The 22,959-nt window shown below is 36.9% G+C and overlaps 1 long non-coding RNA gene across 2 annotated transcripts in view; it reads right to left on the bottom strand.

The window, feature by feature from the left end:
• The window catches only part of LOC145665714 (uncharacterized), a 147,428-nt gene that overhangs the window by 74,150 nt on the left and 50,319 nt on the right, over nt 1–22,959 (bottom strand). For both annotated transcript variants that reach the window (XR_014127618.1, XR_014127617.1), the window contains exons 4-5: nt 16,307–16,374; nt 10,214–10,343 (exon numbers count right to left, since the gene is read on the bottom strand). This is a non-coding gene — a long non-coding RNA (uncharacterized LOC145665714). The remainder of the gene's footprint in view (nt 1–10,213; nt 10,344–16,306; nt 16,375–22,959) is intronic.

The following is a 22,959-nucleotide window of genomic DNA, read 5'->3' on the forward strand; positions in this document are numbered from 1 at the left end:
GACTGAATTTGGATTTAAACGGCATTAGATGTGTCACTGTTCATGTCAGCGATTCAAAAAATTATAGATTCAATACTAATATCGGTCGTTTTTCGTTCCTCTTTAAATGTTGCTATCCTTCACCCTTCCTTTAGTAACATCATCAAAATGATATGAAGAAAACCATCTTAGGTTCGAACTTTATCTAGGTTCAAAATTTTATCGAGATTAGTAAGGTGCTTCAAGATATTAAATTTTATTTATGTTTTTATATATCCCTTTCCCATTCCCCTTCTCTAAGTTCTAGCATCAAAGTGAAATAATAAAACCATATCAAACCCTAACATCATCTATATTAAAAATTTGATCGAGATAGGAAGCGTGGTTCAATAGTTTTTAAGTTTTATTTATTTTTATATAACTTTCCCCTACCCTCCACTCCCATAAGTTTTACCGTCAAAGTGATATGATGAAAACCACTCCAGACTCGAACTTCATCCATGTTTAAAAATTGATGCAGATCTGTCCGGTGGTTCAAGACTTATTAACTCATTAACATAGTCACTTTTATTTTTATTTACATTGATTTTAATATATCTTCCCGTCCTCCTCCTTCCCTACATTCCACCATCAAAGTGAAATGAGTAAAAACATTCCATACACAAACGTAATCTGTGTTGAAAATTTCATCCAGATTGGTCGTTTGATCCAAGACTTATTAAGTTTTCTTTTTTTCATATTTTTCCATCCTCCCCCTCCCCTAAGTAACACCATCAAAACAAATAGATAAAAATACTCCCAGGTCCGAACATTATCAATGTTGAATATTTGATCGAGATCGGTCGGGTGGTTCAAGAGACCATAAATCACAACCACGTTCAATTTTATAATATAGGTTATTATTATTATTATTATTATTATTATTATTATTATTATTATTATTATTATTATTATTATTATTCGCGTACTTTCAAATTTGCACGGCGAAAATAACTGCATAATATGTTTTATTTCTGTATTTTTTCCTGGATGGAATGTGGTTTCCTTTATTAGTGGGCGCTAATTTCTCTCTAGGTCGTCCGTACTCGCCTTTGGCGTGGGAGACCCGGGTTCGATTCCCGGCGGGAGCTCATGTGGTTCGGATTCCACGTTAATCAGTAGGTCCACGTCTCATATAGCCTCGCTGCTGAACGGGACGCTAAACTAAAATCAACTCAACTCAACTCTCTAGGTCGTCGAATAAATGAATTTCGTTGTGCACTTAGGTGCAAATAACCTTACAGAAAGAAGCTTGATCGTTCCAATGATCAAAGTTAAAGTAAGTAATACTTGGGTTCTACTTTCAGATGGCATGATAGTTGGCCGTAACTCCCCTGGGATTGACGGTCTGAGCTTTGCTTTTTATAAGCGTTACTGGTCCTTTCTTAGTCGTACACTGGTTTCCCTGTTTAACGCATGGTTATCTGGGGAGCCCTTTTTTCACAACGTAGCTATTGTGGTTCTCCTACCAAAGTCCTCCAACGCGCGAGTCGTGACCGATTATAGGCCGCTGTCCTTATTACCAGTGGATCTTAAATTATTTACAAAAGTTCTCGCTGCCAGACTTCGTCCCATTATTCGGAAATACATTAGCCCGTTTCAAGCTGCGCTGCATGACTCGCATAACATCCAATACACGCTCCGCTCCCTGCGGGACCTATTTGCGTATTATCACCTTCGTCATGTTCCTGCTGGCGCACTCGCAGTGGATTTAGCCAAAGCTTATGATTCAGTAGACCATCAGTTTCTCCATCAGACGCTTGAATCTTGGGGTTTTCCCACTGTTTTTCGCCGGGTGATTCATAATCTATATGCTAAAGCTCAGTTCCGCTTACAAATAAATGGACATCTATCCCCAACCATCCCTTTACAACGCGGACTACGCCAAGGGTGCTGTCTTAGCACCGTTCTTTTTGCTATGGTTTTAGACCCACTTCTCCATCGTTTGGCCATGTTGTCTTCGAATGGACCCTCCCTGTTCCGCAGTCAAAACATTTTTGGGTATGCTGACGATTTGACCATAACAGGAGTTGATCCTGTCTCACTACAGGGCGTGTTTCCTGTCCTGACCCGTTTTTCCCGATGCTCGGGTTTGCAGTATAACGACAACAAAACACAGGTATTGTCCTTTAACGGTTTTCAGCTCCCAGAGGACCCTTCAGTTTCTCCTGCCTTACCGCATGTCACCTCACTCACTATTTTAGGCATCCCCTTCACGTCTAACCCAACTCCCAACTATGATGAAGTATGGGCTCCCCTTTTAACGCAAATTCGTCAGTTGTTCTATTCACAGCACTTCCGTAGGCTTAATTTACTTCACCGTATTCATTTTATCAATATTTTTGTTGTGTCTAAACTGTGGTACAGAGCGCGTGTGTTTCCGTTCCCAGAAATTTATGCCAAACGATTTGAATCCTTATTCCTATGGCATATTTGGCGAGGTTTTTATTTTCGCATTCCCCGTCAAGCCCTTTATCTGCCTCGTTCCGCTGGTGGGCTGGGCTTAGTCAATATTCGTATCAAATGTCAAACGTTGTTTATGGCTGACACTTATGCAGCGCTCTCATCACACAGTTCTATCACTAACCATTGGGTAAGTTGTTTCTGGAAGGATTATAGTCAACCGCAAAACCCTCCTTATATTCAATTCGTTGATCAGTGCCCGGGCTATATCAAAACGTTTATCCGATATTGGAATTATTCCGGGATGGTTCTCCACCCTCAACAACACAATGCGCGCTCGTTATATAGGACACTCAACGCGCACTCTTTCTCTCACACTACTTTACGCGTACCTCAAAAGTATCCACACGTAGATTGGCCGCAGGTGTGGTCTAATATCTCAAACCCTGTCATACCTGAGTACATGCAGGTTTTGTGGTTTCAGGTAGTACATCAACTTTTCCCGACACGGGCGCGTCTTAATGAGATTCAACGAGCCCCAGATGCTTTGTGTGAGCACTGCCAGCAAGAGGACACATTAGCCCATCGATATACACAATGTGTCGGCTCGCCATTGATTTGGCACACCATGCAGGAGGTGTTGGGCCGCATTACCCGTCGCCCGCCTTCATATTTCACGGTGCAATTTATGTTATTCCCAGATTTTCACTTTTATCCCCCCACTAAACATCGAGCGGTGCTGTTTCTTGTTGCCAGCACTCTCCTATATTTTCAGCGCTTCACAACCTTGTTAGATGCACGCACGTATTTTGAATTTTTGAAACGTACACCCCAGACAGGGACCGGCAACTTTTTAGCCGGTTTTTGGAAGTGGTTTTGCAATAACGCACATCAGCCTCTTTCGGAATAGTTTGTTTTTTTTAATATCATAAGATATTTTATTGTAATGTTTAGTACAAGTATTATTATGTAATACAGTAAACAGGCTTCCGTCTCCTTTAGTACAATTTTCCCCTTTTTTTCTTTTATTATTATTATTATTATTATTATTTTTTCTTTTGTGATGAATAGTATATGTGTTATGATGTAATATAGTAAACAGGCTACAGCCTCCTTTTGTACTTAATCATGTTTGGCTCCTGTGGTTGTGTGCTTAGCTTGTAATTTCTGTACGGAAATAATAAAACTCATAGTGTAGCGGTAACGTAATTGAGTTACGACTAATATAGCTGTCCAGCATAGGTTCAAATCCTGTTCACGACAAAGTTGCATTTTTTACAGAGTGATAGTGAAGAATCGATTTCTCATATTAGACATGGAATGCTTAAGAATGTGGAAGCAAACACCTTTATCACGATAGAGGCCATTTACGAATGTTGGTTGGGAAAGGGAAAGGCATTTACCAGGTCATCCGAAACACTTCATTGATATGCAGTAAACACTTTTCGTGTTATCGTTCTCAGAAAGCAATATTACAGCATTTGTTGAACAAAGTTTGGGCAAAGCAATCTGTGGAGTAGTGGATAAGTACCAGACTTCCAACCGAAAAATCCCGGTTCAATTCCCTGTCAGGTAGTATAACTTTTTAGCGTAAAATAATGACTCCAAACACAGATTTATTTTCTGTTGGAGAACTTACGAAGCATCATTGGTGAGAATTCGAATAAACAATGTGTGCGTTCTTCATCATACACTGTAATGGTATGTATGTTTCATATTTATATTCGTCCTTCTCTCTCTTGCTTCACGTTTCCCTATCCTGTCGTTGCATCTTTCACTTCTCCCCACTCTTTCTCACGTAAACACGCACTTCATGTGCGTGTGCCTGTTCCAAAGTTAAAGCGGAGCAAGGGACCGATATAGCTGGTCTGGAAAATGTAATTAACTGGCAACTTCAGCGTTGAGTTTTTCGTGCTCTAGGCATAACATCTCCTGTCTTGATCATCTCTGAAAGAAATACTGTTTCAACGCAACGGAATATGAAAAATATCTTTTTTTGTCATCTGGGTTACCAAGTCTCAGTCGAATTATCGGATCACTACAGGTTTGAATCCTCGACCCAGTGGTGGTCCATAAGCTAACCAACATCATCCGACTGACACTATGATCCGTTTGAGCTCTAGCGTGTTCATTCTATCTATGCAAATTACAACGTTATATCCGCAAGAGATGAATGTGATGCTTTATGTTCGGAACAGATAAATCTTCGGAAAAGACTAGAAAATGGCAACATCTTTGGTTATTTGAAAACAAAATTTTATTTATACTAATTCGACACAAATTTGTTTCCAACTTATAATTCAATGTGATTTATTCACGTTGAAATTTGAAACATGCAAGGTCTGCTACATCTATAAGGAACAACCAATTTTCCATTTGAACATTTGTAACGTTTCATTATGATACGGTATGGACTTTTAATATAGGATATTTCTGATAAAAATTTACCTTTAAAATAGCACTCATTCAATTTTATCTTTCTTTCTTTCATCCTTTTTCTTTTCGTTTTTTTCTTTTTTCGTTCACTTTGCATCAATAGTCTGAAATGGAAGATATTACCTACGCTACCTACTGAGTTTATTAGAATGTAGTTTGTATCAGTACGTCCAATGAACACTACCGAATTTACAACCGAACCACGCGGAAACAAAGCATGTGTTAAACTGTTGACATTATCTCAGATGTGTCTGTGAGATCTACAATTCTACAGGAAATTGAGTATGCTATCCTGTTTGAAAGTGACTTAATGTATGTTTCAAGCATCCTCTACATATTCGAAGAGTCCTGAAAAAAATATAAAAACAAACGTTATTTCTATATTACTGTTGGATTTCTGGTAACGTAACTTTATAATGTTAGGTTATTTTCTTACTAAGTTTAAAATTCCACATTTTTATCTGTTGTCTCTTTTCTTTTTGTTCTTCTCTCGTCTCTCTCTCTCTCTCTCTGCCTCATTTCTGAACCTTTGCGAATAGACATCCATTGGTTTCAATTTTTCATTGTGTGTGTTTCAGTTTCTCCGTAAATTAACTTATGAATCTTGTTTCTTCTCGGTTTTATTATTTCATTTTATCGATACTAATACATGTGTAGTTTGAAATTAGAATTGCGTTCATGTTGTTATCTACTTTTAGTATGGGAGAGAAGAAAGGAGGAGAGAGAGGGGATCTCTTTACCAGACACGATTATGGGATAAGAAGGTGTATATTGGGTGGCCTACTTGCACGGCGTTAGCTGTCGCATTTTCTTGATGGGGAGTGTACCAGAAGCATGTTATACTTTTGAATAATAATTGACACGAGACATTTTAAGAAAGAGGTTCTGCTGAAGCTGAAGAGACTGTTTAGAGAAGAACCTAATCCAACAATGTTCTGTTCAAAGTAAAGAGTCACCCTGAAATACAAAACAAACGACTTTTAACCATAAGATAGTCCACTCACCTTGTCTTTTTGGCTACATTTCGTTTCCAGTTTTTCATGTGTCTTGTACGTTCTCTAGACAATTTTGGTGTTGTCTGACAACAAAGTTATGATCATCGCTGCCTAGAGTATCGTTTTCTTTCGATTTTGCGTGCATTTGTCTAGTAATCATTAAAGAAAAGCAAATAAGCACATAAAAGTGTCACGAACAGTTAGGTTAAGACGTATAGTGTTTCGATTTTTAGTCCAGGGTGCGCGGTGGCTCAGTAGTAGAGCGTTCACCTTCGGTGCTTGGGGTCCCTGGTTCGATCCCAGCTCATGCCGTGTGGACTTTGTGGTGGACAAACACCGTGCTCGTGTGTTTTCTCGCGGTTCTCCCGTTACCTTCCACTTTCTTCATTCCACCATTTCATTCATTTCTCATCATCACCGCCTCCTTTAGCCTAACCGGCATAAACGTGAGACGTAAAACTAAAGATTTTATTTTCATTTTTTTTCAATTTTCAGTCCAAAAATAAAAACATAATGAAATCCCACACTTCAAATTCTGTCAAATAAAATTTCGAATGATTTACGAATAGCTGCAATAAATATTCAGATTACTAAACTAATCCTATACAGTACGAAACCTCACATTGTTTGAAATATGGAATTAATCGGGTTTGTTTCTGCTTTTCTCATGAGGTTATTTGCAGGTTTGAGATTTAACAGTCTATGAACTGAATATGAGGGATTTAACTGGTTGTGCATCTGTTGCCATGATGGATTTAAGAAGTTTTCGTAATTGCCACATATTTCAATCTCAATTTTCAACTAGTTAAAATGGCTTTTTCTACCGAATACTATTTGGAAATAATAGCTTTCCAACTAAGGTTTCCAGAGCAACCACTATCTCATTTTTTTAAAGTGAATTTAACAGGTTTTGCCATTGGCCCACTCATATATCGTATATATATCGACACGTTCTCTAACGATCCAAACGATTTATGGTATGGATTCCAAGTCTTAAGAATAGATTTCATCTCAGCTTGAGTCTTCTATTAAAGTAAGAACTGGTACAAATTTCGGTTTCAATATTGATTCCTAAATATTAAAAATCATAAGAGATAATGAGAAATCGTTTTTGATGAGAATTCAGCTTCCGATAAACAGGTTGCATGTCTCACGCTATCACTCTGTTCCTGCCGTAAGTTATAGATATATTTCCGGTTTCAATATTGAATCTGCATAATTTGGAAATCTACAGTAATTTAACAATGTAAAAAGAAACTCACATGTAAGAGAACAAGGTATAAATGTTTTCATAACTTTGCTTACTGCACCGAACACCAGTAAAACTCAGCCAAGACGGACACCCAACTGAATAAGGGGTTCAACTGGATAGTTAGTAGACAACGTTCGCTTCATCGTATGGACTTCAGAAGCCGATAACCCACCAGGTTACTACTTCTCATTATATATCACTACGGTTAATGTTTTACATTGGCAACAGAATACCGTAACTGGACCTTAAAAATAGTAGCATGGTGTGATGCAGGGTTTGCAAACACCATGTTTTTTTTTTTTAAAAAAAAAAAGCAATAAACCCGTTTTTGTTTAAACCCGGTATTTTTTGGTTTAAACCTGGTTTTTTGTTTAAATAATTTGCTGTATGAATTTATATCACATATGGAGAGAAATAAGTTTGTTTCATCTTGGTGTTATTATGTAACAACCGGGTTATGCTGGAAGAGGTCACATAAGCTTAAAGCGGAATCAAACCGCTTGTCGGCTTACATCCGACAGAAATTGTCCTCCATTTGAACTCGAAACCGGGACTAATTGACCACAAATGCGATATGTCTGCCGACTCACTCATGAAGGACTCCTGGTAAAAATACGTTGTGCTGATCTTTGAGTCATTTCAGAAGGACAAAAAGATAACCAGTTGCACAAGTGAAACCATTATACAGAATTACATATGGACAATTTCAAAATGCTGCAGAGTACAGAAGTACTAATTTAGTCCAAGTTAGTTCATTACGGCTTTTTTTAGTCCAAGTTAAAGAAATACGAGAAGAAGAAATAGACTTAATTTGCTTATCATTAAGAAAAGTGAATAAAGATACGAATTATTTGCGTCCACTTTGGCTCTGACCCATTTATACACAAATAAATACCAAAGATACTTCTGATTTCAATAAATGCCTTTCGTGGGATTTGTATGAATTTTCCTCCCCCCCCCCAAAAAAAAACTACAGCATTTCGATGTATTTTATCGATAGTAAACATTATTAAGACGAAACAATATTTATAATTTTTCTTTGATTGAAATTGCATAACAGTAATAACCAACTATAAAAAAATCACAAAAGAAGCATTCATAAACTTATAAAAATATACAAAAGTTGTTTCTGTAGTATAATGTTTTTTGAGTAATGAATGGGAAATTTAGGTTTGAATATAATACGAATAACATACGGGAGTGAAACATGATAACCCATAAATGTGTGTTCATCAAGATTTTACGAACACTTACACTTTTACGAGCATTTTTCGTGGTGCGATGAGTCTCGATTTCAATCTCTTCACGCCGATAATGATCTATAATTTGGTGCCAGCCCAACGAAATCATGCCAGGTTCAAATTGTACAAGATAACGGAGACAATGTTGATTTATAGAGTGTTTTTCTGTAAGCAATGTTTTGGAACTTTGGTATCTACTATTCACCCGTATTGTATCGAAGTACAAAGATCACCAGAGTCAACTATATCTTCATTTCTGTCATACGCGTGAAAGTGGAGTGTACCAGCAGGACAACTACCCTCGTACACTGAGAAAAAAAGGACTAGGATTTCCGTGTGGATACATCGTATTTACGCGTGCGCACTTCTTAAGTAATGTAATTTCATGTATAAAAGTACAGCAGGTGGGACCACCATGGCAAGTCTGGAGTTCGGCGTCGAACTAGACTCGCTGTGATTGGATAATTTCATTCACATGATTGATTTCGTGTTAAAAACTATTACTCTCATAAGGTAGGGAGTCACAGATTTAGAAAGAACCAAGAGGGGACACTCGTAGGACGGTAGTAACAACATTATATACGTAAGTTACCACCGTCGGAATGGGTATGGCGTTAATTCTAGATTTGAAATGGTGGTCCCACAATACAAAATTTTCGCTGGACGGTGGTGTAGATCGTACTACTGATGAAACAACATTACTTAATGTGGTGACGCGCGTAACCTGGTAAAAGCAGCATTTACATGCCGACTGGATTATGCATTTTTCTCCGTGTAACAGATCCGGGTTGGCCACCATCAGTTTGGAGGAGAATTCAATTTCTTCCTGCTGAAACAACCACCGAGAAGCCCGGATTTCAATCTCATTGTGCATCTCAGAGACTTACGCTATGGACATTCCCGGTAGTGTGTGAAACAAGTAGAAATTCAACTCAAAAGTTGTAATTTCAAAAGTAATAATAAGAAATGAATTATACTTTTCTTCTTTCTTTGTCAGTAACACACTGAGATGTTTGAATTGTGGAATTATCCAAAGAGCAATTTGTCAGCGGAGCGATTTGTCAGAAATCGCTCATTTCGATCACAGTTGTCTATTGTTATGTGCAAATTTAGGGATCTTTTGTCAGATCTAGCTCGAAATAGTTACAAATTTCATACGAATTGAAATTACAATAGAATTACAATATGATCGCTTATAATGCATTAACAGTTGAAACTGGAATGAAATCGTCTGAAAGATCAGCAAAACCTACAATAAAATAACTTTTACACCTACATAAAAAGAAACACACAAACTATATTTCCTTACCATTTGACAATACCATATATTTTGAAACAAACTGCAAACTAAAAGTTACTTTTGAACAGCACTCACCTTTAAACAAAATTAATAACAGGTGTAACTTTTTGTGTTTCTCACATCTCAAATATAGTCACTATACACCCTGTGGGGGCATTAATATTCTCAAACGGAACGGAAAAGTAACTGCACAATTGTCGAAACATTTTTCCGAAAGCAAATAATCCTATTACAAATTAGTTATGGGAAAACTAATTTGTATTTCTCAATTCTTCACATAGTAGGGAGTATATATTTTCTCGAAAAATTTTCCTCCAGTTTTATCTCCACGATTTTTTTATAGTCCACCATTTTAGGCAAAACGAGGATTAGCCCAAACGAGTATCCTTATTTCGCCTAAAATGGCGGACATAAAGCTTATCTTTTATCTGTCATAAAAGTGTCAGATAATTGGTTAGGCGAAACGAGGATTAGGCCAAACGATGCAAGATCGTTAGACTCGACACTAAAACGTTTCATTTTAAGTTATTTTTTCATATTTAAAGGAAAACATTAATTAATTATTTACCTTAATACCCATCGACACTCCTTGGATAACAGTCATAAGTAAGGTCTGACATAAAGGCAATACCAACTGATCCGGTTAGATGATTGGAAGAATCCAGTTAGAAATATCAAGTATTCAGTTCCTCTGCAATCTTAAAAAGAAGAAAAAAAAACTCACAGCATATGAACAAATTATTTAACTTTTTGCTTATAATAATAAAGTTGTTTAACACTACGATAAAATTGTTTATTATGATGAAAATATTATACGGTCAATCCATGCAAAATCATCGAGGAAAAAGAAAAAAATTACCGCTCGACCTTTTAAAAAATTATAATTTTTTCATGAATGTTTAACCTATATCAGGGTACTTCAAATCACAAATAATTATTTTTTACAGCATTTCATGGCGACACAACGGCTGCCGCCATTTTTTTCATGTAGTTCGGGGTCTCAAGTTAATACACGAAAATTTACAGACCTGTAGCTGCTCCCAAAGGCCTGACAAAATCGTAAAGTTGGGGAATTATGCCAATTTGGCATATTTTACTGTTCAATATCTCCAATGGGCCTGGATGAAAAAATCTGAAATTTTGGGAATAGTTAGTCCTTTAGTATGCAATAACACACAACAAAGTTCGTTTTGTGTTTTTGAGCAGAAGGGGTTCAAAGTATTAGGTAATGACGTCATATTCTAGAACGTGTTTTGTTCATAAATTCAACTGGAAATGTGTTGTTGTAAAGTAAAATAAGGTAAATTTTTGTGTAAATTTTTGTGTATTAACTTGAGACCCCGAACTACATGCGCACACTAATTCAGACCTCTACATCAATTGTTTCCTCTTCCCAAACATGTATTCAATGTCCAAAGATGTTGCTACTGTAGGCCGTGATTGAACCCCTTTCAAGTAGTTTTAGGCATTTTAGCGCTGTAGTTTTAGCGCTGCACGAATTGGAGACGTCCAGCAATTTTCAGTTTGCTAGGACAAATACATGCTGAGATATTCAAAACAACGTAAACGCCTAAAATTGAAAAAAAAAAAAACGGCAGCCGTTGTGTCGCCATTCAATGTTGTAAAAAAAAATAATTAATTGTGGTTTTGAAGTATTCTGACAAAGGATAGACATTCATGAAAAAATTAGATTTTTTAGATATGGTCGAATGCTTCATGCTTGATCACTTAGAATGGATTGACTCTATAGTAAATATTACAAATTGCAATAAAATAATATTAATTATAAGTTTCTGAATGCTCAAGCATTACTTATATTTGAGAAACTACAAATTTTGAAACTAGCATTATTTTATTTCTATTAATCTACAGTTGTAATTGAAACTGAAATATAACAGTCAAGTGTTTTAACGAAGCTGTGCTCTTGTGGCATTACAACGAATTTAACTCGGAAAGAAACTATTTATTTCAAATTGTTTATTTAAAGTTTTGTTTTTCTTGAAATGCCGAAGCACAATGTGTTGTTATGCAGAAGGTTGTTTTCTTTATATTGAACGGAATTTGAATAGTATTCACCTTTCCAGGAACTTCATTGCCAGTACCGACGATATTCTCTTCGACCCACAATAATATCGACTGTCGCCCGCCATCGAAGTTTACGGTGGAGAAAATCTCCGGTGGTGCACGGGTAAGAGTATTTAGTTTTCATTTCTCTCTTCAATCTTCTAAGAGGCCACGGCGGTGCACGCACGCAAATCATAAAGATGTATTTTCGGCAGACCAAAGCCACAGAAATCTGTTGCACTTGAATTATGAATTTTTACAGGAATCTCAAGTAGCAGAATGACATCAGTTCAGATTTCCTGTTCCATTTGCTGATAAGGACTCAAATGTTCTGACAGCATGACCTGAAATCTGATTTATATAGATTCGTAGCGCATAATTGTGGATCTTGGAAGTATGATGCATTCACTTTCACGTTTTTCAGTCTTATGCATTAGCAACCTTCCCACATAGCTGAATCCCGTTATAACATATGCGGAAATCTATTCTGGCATTGGCGAACAAAGCTGTATCGGCCCTTCGTATCGCTATCACGATGTATCTGCGCCTGAAGGTATAACCAGCAATGAGATATTTCTATGCTTCATCCATCGTTACAACTGTCTGCTATTTGAATCCCGACATTTGCTCTTCAGCAGTGGCGGATCTAGGCGAGGGCCGGAGGGGGCCTAGCCCCTCTTAGTTTCTTCACTGACAACATAATTTAAGCTGTTACTTATATATTTTTGAAAGTTTCTACATACCTATTATATTCTGGGTACTGGCAGCCCCCCCCCAGTTTTTACCTTCTAAATCCGCCACTGATCTTCAGAGAGTTTTCTGCAATTCGTATTTGTTCTACAGTGTGGCACGGAATATATATTATCAATGACGATGCTAGAAAACGGAGAGCGGGGGGGGGGGAGTGCTGCTTGGACGTGTACCCTGTCCCCAGAGCCAGATTGATGTTTGAATTACCCCTAGCCAATTGAAAATAACTGGGTATTTTATACGCCCAGCTGTCCATTGTGAACTGAAATCTTACGGAGCAGGCTAGCACGAGGAGACCTATTATTTACATCATTCAAGCACATTATTGCTATATGTAATTTTATTATATTTTTTATTTTATTTTTGGAAATGTATGAACATCCAGGTTTTTCCTTTAAATTTCTTAAAGGCCCTCAACAAAGTTGAGCCATTAGCTATACTTTTCTTAAGTTAGACTGAAATCTGACATTGCTTTACGCCCCTGTCTCCACCCCGGACATGTACTTTATTCTAGATGAAGTAATATAAAACTATGCTTTTTGGTACTAAGAAATAGATGCCCCTCTGTTTCCTCCCTACACCTAAAATTTACAATAGCATCGTCACTCAATGTTTTACGTGAGACTTACGAACGCACCTCAGCCGGAGTGTTTACAAATAGCTGTGTTCATAGTTGAAGTTAGATTTCTTTTTATCATGTTCAGTATAATACAAGTAAGCAAGCGAATGGTATTTATTATTACGTACAGTAAAAATGGTAAAGTGGAGATACATGTAGAAGATAAGAAATACACACATTTAAATGTATTATTATTATTATTATTATTATTATTATTATTATTATTATTATTATTATTATTATTATTATTATTATTATTATTATTATTATTATTATCTAAAATATCAGTGATACGAACTTCCGCGTTGATTTTAAAAATTAGAGTCTAATTTTAAATACAATATTTCATATTAGATGTCACTCTTTTGCGCTTGGGCTGGTTACCATTCTAATTGATACTATGAATTAGATGTTTTTAAAGTACCATACCAGAAAATTGCAGTGAAATAACTTTTTCTAAAATTTTAATCCTCTCAGAGAGAAACAAAGCTCTAATTTCAATTCTCATATCCAATAATAAGTCTTTCTGCATTATTCCAAAAGTCAATTCTCTACTAAAATTATTCGTACAATCTTTAACACAACGCACCCATCTGATGAAACTAATAAATTTTTGAGAAGGTTTCCGTCCCCGAAAACTTAAATTATATTTAACCTACAATCGGCTCAAAACCTTTACTTATTCCATACGGATTTACACTGGTGAATTCATTAGAAATACAGTACGCATTATCCCATTATTCATGAAATAAATTCTGAGTACTATAAACAATGGTTTTTGATAGGAGATGATGCATACTATGATCCTGATTTACTTTAGAAGGGCTTTACAATTACCACGGCTTTACAACTACCATGTTTTCTTGAAATAATTCGATGAAAATCATCTGAAAAAGTAATATCCATCTTGAAGAGGTAACAATTTTTATTAAGTGGAACAGGCTGGCTGTACCATGCATTACTATAATTATAAAAATGAATAACATATATTTAATCTCTTTAATGTTATGAACGGTTTCTCAAAACAAAATCGCGTCCAGTCAAGGATTGGCCTCTTTATCTTGTTAGTGCTGAAAATTTGGCAGTCAAGCTACCCTGTACTTACGCCCTTACCCAGAATCACGAAATGAATTTGATGAAAATAAAAATATTTTTCCTAAGTGGTATCAGTCTCGAAATAAAGTTAAAAATCACTAGCACTGTCAGTGAGTGGTTTTCGACCGTGGGCAGCGATATGCTAGAACGCTGATGATAACGCGAATATATACTGCATTTGAATTAAAACTTAAGTCACTGTGAGCAGGAAAATCCTGAAAATCGCTATTCCATTTCATAAGAGTACTCATAACAAACCACATGGGTAGGTATTTCCAATACTCTATAACAATTGTAACATTACTGATTTCATGTTGAAAGTAGTGCGATAGTACAGTATAAGTATTTACTAAACTTCTCAGAACCCACTTCATTTACCTCAAACGTTGACCGCTGGAAGCAGCACACGCAATATAAACAAACATTCGATTCCCGGTGGGGGCACTCGGTCGAAAAAGAGTAAAACGCTTATTCAGGCCAGCCACCCTGAATCAGGTTTTCCTGGGTTCTCCTCACTCACATAAGGCAAATGCCGGGAGGTACCTAACTTATAGGTCCCAGGCCGCTTCCTTCCTTCCCAATCCTTTCTTCCTTCCTTTTCCTCGGATTGTGTGCTCGCCGAGGGACGTCATTCCTCAAATCGTGAAGGGCTAAATGGCCTTAGATACCGAAAGCCCAGAAATCTAAATCCTAAAATCCTAAAAAACAAACAAACTTGGTGGATCGTCTATCTGTTTATGAACGAGATCAAATCGCCGCGCTGGCCCTCATAAACGGTCTGCAAGGAGTATAGATCTCAGTAGGTGTTACCATTTCTTCTGGCGCTATACTAAGAAGGAGGTGTACATATACAAACCTCGCACAGTGGAGGAAGTGGGCGTAGGGATTTAATAGGTAACTGCCAACATGGAAATTGACTTCCTTTAGAATAGTATTAACTCTTTCTGGCAGTTTGATGAAACTAGTTAACAACCCAGGACATATGTTGCGATTTAACTTATTACTTTGTTTTCCTATTTAACGGAGGACATGTATATACATGCTTTTCTAATAAACAAGAATCAATATTGCACAGTTTATAACACTATTTAATACATAGCTATTTTTCAGCAACCGTGTATCAAGGACATCTCTGGATTAATAGGCTACGAGAAGGTAATGTTTTCTTTTCTTTCAAGTGAACTGGAATTTTTATTGATTTCACTGATTTCTTCTCCCATTTCTATTAAATGTTGTTTACTTTGTCGAAACTCATTTGCATGATATCGTTGTTAATAATACTGAAGTAAAATTTGACTAATGAATGCTATTAATTATCATAAAAATATTGTTCACAAAGTTCGGACATTGAAATAGAATTGAAGAAGAAACTGGTTTACTGGAACTATTAATATTATGTCTTATATTAGAAAAAACTATTTCATACTAGCGAAACGTATTTTTCCCTTTGCTATTCTCCAGTTATAGATTGATGTGAGTGGTTAGCAAAGGTAACAACGGTGCTTCAAATCCAATTTTAAAGTTGTAAACTATGCCTTGGGAATACGATTATTAATTCTATAATACTGGAGATAACATTTCAATTAATTTTATAATATTGTCAAATTGTATAAAAGTAATTGCGTTGAAATAAATATCGAGTTGCAGATTTAAAGGCAATCAGAAAATTCACTTAATTAATATGTCTCAAGTAATGTTTAATGAAATTCATCTCACATTAAGTTGTACATCAAATAGGTGTATATCGAATAGGTAGGCCTAGATATATAATAAAATATCAGTCATTATACAGTCCTGGATTCGATTCCCGGTGGGGGCACTCGGTCGAAAAATTGTAAAACGCTTTTTCAGGCCAGCCACCCTGAATCAGGTCTTCCTGGGTTTTCCTCATTCACACCAGACAAATGCCGAACTTATAGGTCCCAGGGCGCTCCTTTCTTTTCCCCAGATAGTGTGCTCGCCGAGGGACGGCATCCCTCAAAACGTGATGGGCTAAATGGCCTTAGACGCCGAGAGCCCAGAAATCTAAAGTCCTAAAATCCTAAATCAATCATTATATTGGCAATAAATTAAATAAAGAAACAAAGCAAAACAATTTGCTCCTGACTCTGTGGTAAGTATAAAATTACTTACTTTGTGAAATATTAAGCTTCCAACAGACGCAACATCATCTTTGCTTCCAAATCTTTCGTTGTGAGTATCTGAAAAATATCATACTTAGAAATTTCCAAAATATACCATAATGCTGCTTGTATGTGTATAATAAAAATGTATGAACATACTATATGAATTTAAATATAGAACTTCTGTTACAAATATAGTACAGTATTTTGCCCAATACAAGTTTTTGGTAAGATGAGTTTTTACTGTAATGAAATATCTGCAGAATATACAAAAGTTTAAAAATAAGCGTTTTGTTTAGTATAGAGAGTAGTGCGTTAAATGAATGAAATATTCGTACAAAATATGTTCACATCTTCATTTACAAATTTGAACGTTTTATGTTTCTTAATACAAGAGGTTTGAAGATACAGGTGTAGGACAAAAAAAATCTAAAAGTTTGTAAAAGTGTGAAATTCATACGTAGTATGTTGTGGGTCCTTCTTTCCGTCCAAAAGAGCTTGGATCCGACAAGGAATGGACGTATACAGCTCCTGAATCGTGGTGTGTGGAATTTTGTACCATTGTTCCTCCAAAACATGCTCCAGTTCCTTAAGGGTTGCTGGTGGAGGTAATGAGACCGAACACGCCTTTCTAACTCAGACCACAATGACTCAATGATGTTCAGATCTGGTGATTGTGGGACCCAGGGAAGGTGTGATAGCTCCTGGTCATGTTCCTCAAACCATGATTTCACCATTTTTGTAGCGTGACAGGGTGCCAAATCATCTTGGTAGATGCCATCACCATCAAGGAACAATATTTGGGCGATGGGTAAAATCTGGTCCCCCAAAATGGCCTCATACGCCTTGTGATCCTTGCACCACTGGACACGCCTCTTCGCATTTACTGCTGTGATAAGGGGTTTTGCGATAGTGGCCCTGCCATGAATTTTCATTTTATGAAGTTCCTGTCGCACTGTTTTCGATGAAACCGGGTTCCATAGGCCGGAATTGAGTTCAGACGTAATTTTCATTGCAGTGGTCTTCGTTTTAGCTGTCACAATCAATTTTAATGCCCTCCGGTCCCTATCTGACAGAATTGTCTTTCGATCACTGTTGTTATTTGCAGACGTCATTTGCCCATGAATTGTGTATGCCCTCGTGACATTGGACACAGTGCCTTTCGATACTCCCACAATTTTCGCCATTGTTGCCACTGAAGCTCCAACCAAACGGGCACCAACGATCATTCCTCTTTGGAAGTCTGTCAGGTCGCCCATTTTACCTCACCACTTCACACCACGATACTCACAGGTGAAGTTGTTACTGCTGATGGAAGAGGAAGGTCCACACGACACATTGAAAACAAAAAAACTATCAGCAACCGCAACACGTGTTGTACAGTGGAGGGCCAAACTTACGTGTCTTGTACGAAGTGATTTTTAGATTTTTAGTCTATCCCCGGTATGTCTGAGATGAGTGAAAGTGTAAAACTTTTCTTATATCTTTTCAGAAACAGCAAAGAGTCGGTAGTGCGTCTGAAGTATTGCCCCTCTGCGTAACCGATGAGAATGAATTTTATGATCGTCTTCTGACTATCGATGAATACTGGCTACTTCAACATCACTCACAGACTAAAGTTTTGAATAAACAGTTGAAACATTACACCCATCCATAAACGTATGTGCGCAGCGTTCTACCAAGAAGGTAATGTTTTCAGTTTTTGTGGGAGTAATCCGCACTGATTATATGGTCATAGCGCAACTAGGCTCTATTACAGGGGTTTGCTCATATAAACATCGTGATGCGATGAAGGTAAAGCATGGTGACATATCCAATAAAGTATCAGTTTGTTTCGTTTACAATGTCATCAGTCTTCTTCTTTACAAATGTTAAGATTTCAATGAAAAGTAGGCACTTTTATTCGGATGCTTACGACATTTACACTACCAAGGAATGGTTTTTCTAGTCAATGTGACCCTTCACCAAGTAATGACGGTGAAATTTGAAAGACAATTTCAAGAGTAAGTTTGAGTAGCTTTGCACGATGACCGTGTGGAAAAGAGCAAGTAATGTGAGTAGCAAACTTCCAACTTCACTCTTTTTATGCGAAAGCAAAAACTTATTGATAATTTTTCGAATATGTGCAAATATTGACTTCTATAACGCAATGAAAGAATAGTCGTAGGTCACGTGTATAATATTACAAATTACATAAATTTTCTAAACATAGGCTAAGGTGTTTAATCGGTCAAGAAGCAATGTGTTGTTGAAAAGGGTTTGGTGAAAGTACACCATGGAAAATACCATGATTTCTTTTGAGTGATTTCCATTACGAGTTCCAACTGAGACATTTCGCACACATAACCCTAAAACGCATCAACAGTGCACTTGGGCTAGGAGCAGTGAAAGAACACACATTCTGTTCGTTTGGGAAATTTCATACCGATGACCCACGCAGCCACTGACTGAGATAATGTTCTGATGATATACTCAGAAAATTGTGGATGCATACCATCGGAAAAGTGTTCGTGTAAATCTATACACCATAGATATGTCGCTCGCGGCACCGAGCAAGAAAGATCGTTGTCTGGATGTATGTAGTAGTTCAGTTAGAGTAAGGAGTAACTTAAGTTCCCTGCCAAAAGTTGTGACTAGTGCTCTCAACGGGTCAGGTCGGGTCGGGTTGAAGACCGACCCGACCCGACCCGTTACCCGAATTGACTGACCCGACCCGACCCGACTGACCCGAACCGTGATCCGATCTGATTGACCTGACCCGAAAACCCGACCCGAGCTGACCCGGATGACCCGACCTGACAACCCGACCCGAGCTGACCCGACTGACCCGACCCGACAACCCGACCCGAACAGACCCGACTGACCCGACCCGACAACCCAACCCGAGTTGACCCGACCCGACCCGTTTGAGAGCACTATGGTCACGACACTGGGTGAACGCCAAAATGCACTCACATTGGGAAACTAGTTTTAAAAGCATAATTTTGGAAAATAAAGCATAAAGCATAATTTAAAATATATAGCACAATTCTTGGAAAATTCTCTTTAACTGAAAGTTTAACATACTGTGTTAATATTTTTTAAAGCCAATATTTACAATGCAAAATCATTGAGAACATAACAATGCAACAATGAAAAGGTTATTTTCATTTCTGTAAACTTTTCGGTGTAATCCTTTGATGTGGAGAAAAGAAAGTAAAAGAAGAAATTTTTCCGCCAACAATGAATAGTATGCAAGAACTCCATACTATATTGTTACAGTGACGACGCCAGCTTTAAGTTCTTAGGGGGGCAAAGGAGGGGCAGATACATTTTTGGGGGGCGGCTATTTGCCATACCAAAAATGACATATTTATTACGTTTGACTTATTTTACATTACATTGTGTATTTCGTTGCTGTTTTTATGTTAGATCTATATGATTATAAATTAAACTTATTTCAAATAAAATTTGTAACTAACAAATAAGTAACGTCTGCACATGAAATATTTTTCAATGAAACTTTTGAAGCCTAAACATAAATTGAATTACTTTCGCGTATGCTACAAGTAACACATTCGTCTATATGTTACGTATCCCTCTCCCTCTCTCTCTCTCTCTCTCTCTCTCTCTCTCTCTATATATATATATATATATATATATATATATGTAGAGAGAGAGAGAGCCAGAGAGAGAATTTACGAGGAGCTGCTGAAAATGTAGTCCAATCCAGAAGGAGTGTAGGTACTAGGTAGAAAAATGAAACCGTAGTTTAGAAAAACATATCTCTGTATGTACAAATATAAATTTTCATATTAATAATGAAATTCTTATTGTTTCTTAGGCCTCTGAAGTAATTATTTATATTATTTGTTAATGATTTACCACCTGTAATAACATCCTCCCACAAACTATTGTTTGCTGACGATTTAAAAATCTATCGTAGTATCTCCACGGAGTTAGACGCTATTTCTTTGCAAAGCGATATAAATTCTATTTTCCAATTGTGTGAATCAAACAAATTGCTGTTAAATATTAAGAAATGTAAAGTAGTATCATACACCAGGAAAATGCACTATGTTCGCAATGTGTATACTATTAATCAAACACCAATTGAAAGAGTGGATTATATAACTGATCTTGGAGTCACTCTGCAGTCAAACCTATCATTTGATATTCATGTCAACAGAGTAGTTGGTGAGGCCTTTAGGAACCTTGGCTTTGTGATGAGATTAGGAAGTGATTTTTCTAACACCGATGTCCTCAAAACATTATACATTGCCTATGTAAGGTCTAAGGTGGAATATGCAGCGATAATATGGGGTTCTGATAGTAAGAAATATACAAGTAAAATCGAAAACATTCAAAATAAATTTGTGCGCTTTTTAACATATAAAGAAACAGGGATATATCCGAAATTTGAGAAGTATGAAGATCTTCGAAGCAAATATTCATTACAATCACTTGAAAGCAGGAGGACTCACTTCATTTTATCTTTCTTACATAAAATAATACATAGTACAGTAGATTCAGAATATTTACTATCAGAAACCAAACTTCACGTCCCACATAGAGCAACCAGACCCCATAATAGCATATTCCATCTCTCAGCGCAAAGGACTAATGCATTGGATGTATCGCCTGTCAGAAAAATGTGTTTATTGTATAATAAGGTGTTAGAAAAGCACCCAGAGATAGACATTTTTAGCTATAGACAGAATTTTACTCTAAATAAATAAGGTGTAGATCATGTTATATGTATTTTAAAGTATTTTGCAATCGTATTATTTTGTTATCATATGTGTATTTTAAATTATATTATCATGATGGAAAACTGTAATTAGGCATCCGCCTGTTGTTTTCTGAAATAAATAAATAAATTATGTGTGCCCAAACAGATAATTTCACGAACATCCAGATCCTTACTGTTATAACATTTTTGTTCCACCAAGGAAAGTCACCGAAGTAAATTAATTAGGAAATCAGTGAAACACCACGGGACTCTCCTCCGTTATATATAGTGGTGAAGAAGTAAGTGGCTTAGTATAAACGTAGCAATTTCTCAACAAATTATGCTTTACATCCAGGATGATTAAAAGCAATGACTCTTCCTGGAATCATGGATGCAATTTGTGACATTATTCTTGAAAATTGCAGCATTTCAGCCAGTGGTGGATATAGCCCGGGACCGGAGGGCCTAGGCCACCCCAGTTTTTGTGTGACAAAAATAATTTAAGCTATTTATATTTATTATAGTCTGAGGTCTGCACCCCGCTTTCTCAGTTTTTACCTTCTCAGCAAAACTTGTGTCAGGGATTCTGGGCATTTCTTTGGAACTCGTCGGTAGCATAATTCAGAATGGCTTGGGTATGCGCAAGTTCTCGGCATAATGGGTTCCCAAAATATATGTCAGGAGAATAAAAGGGTAACGGCATTAAGAGAAGTATTCTTCCAATTTGACCGTAATGCTGATCAATTTCGCTGACGAATAGTAACCATAGAGGAAATATGGTTGTACCACTATGATCCTGAATCGGAACAACAGTCAATGGAGTAATAGCACTCATTTCTTCATCGCCCCAAGAAGTTCAAGACACAGAAGTAGGTTGAGAAACTGTTTGCAACATTCTTCTGGGATAAGTATGGAGTCGTAGCGGTAGACTACCTCCGCCACGGTCAGATATTTAATCCAGAATCTCTGCATTACTTACAAAACTGAAAGAAAAATTCGAAGTTCAACGTCGTGGAAAATGAAAAGAATGGAATTCTGTTCCTGTAGGGGAAGACACCTGTCCATCAAGCCCCTGCGAACACAACTGACATTGCATAATCTAGGATTTCAATGTCTAGATCATCATTCTTATTCCGCAGATTTAGCTCCGTCTAACTATTACGTGTACTTGTTTCCCAAACTTAAATAACACTTGAAACACGCCATTTTAGATCTGATAGGGGTAGTGCTACGAACTGTGGTGCGAGGAAATCTAGATTTTTTTAACTTTTCTGCAAAAGCTGGAGCACTGTACAAGGTAGTATATTGACTCTCGGGGGAAGAGAAGAAGAAGTAAAACTTCACCAATCCACATGCACTCCTTCTGGGTTGGGCTACGAATTTTTCAGCAGTTCCTAGTCAATATGGTAGACGTCACGTCAGTACTTTGAAACAAAATAAGTAAAGGAGCACTAGTATAAACCAATTACTAACTAAAGATCAGCACTCTGACAATACATTTTATTGGGAATCAATTTCATTCCATAATTTTATTATTATCATTTGCAGGAAGGGAAAACACAACTCTTTTTTATCTCCTTCAAAATATTAAGCCCTGGTAGTTGCAAACTAAGCTGTTATAAGCACATTCTCTGAATATTGGAAGCCGAGAATAATGTTTCAGAAAAAAGAAGTTTTAAATAAATCAAAATATGAAACTGAAAACTTCAAACCTGGACAAATACAAACAAGTTACGTAACTGGTTTTACCTTTCTTTTGTTTCCAATCGAAGTTGATCCAATGAGAAGAAAAAAAGTCGACCAAATCTACTATTGTTCGCTAGGCACAATTATTAAAAATCATAAGAAAGAAGTATAACTAAAATTTGCCTCAAAAGGGGCTAAATTAGAAAACAGAAATATGCGTGCATACCCAGACGCTCAAAGAAGAAAGCTTGAGGATTAATCTGCCA

The sequence above is a fragment of the Thermobia domestica genome, chromosome 12 (assembly GCF_964235325.1).
Source record: "Thermobia domestica chromosome 12, izTheDome1.hap1.1, whole genome shotgun sequence".
NCBI lineage: Eukaryota > Metazoa > Arthropoda > Insecta > Zygentoma > Lepismatidae > Thermobia > Thermobia domestica.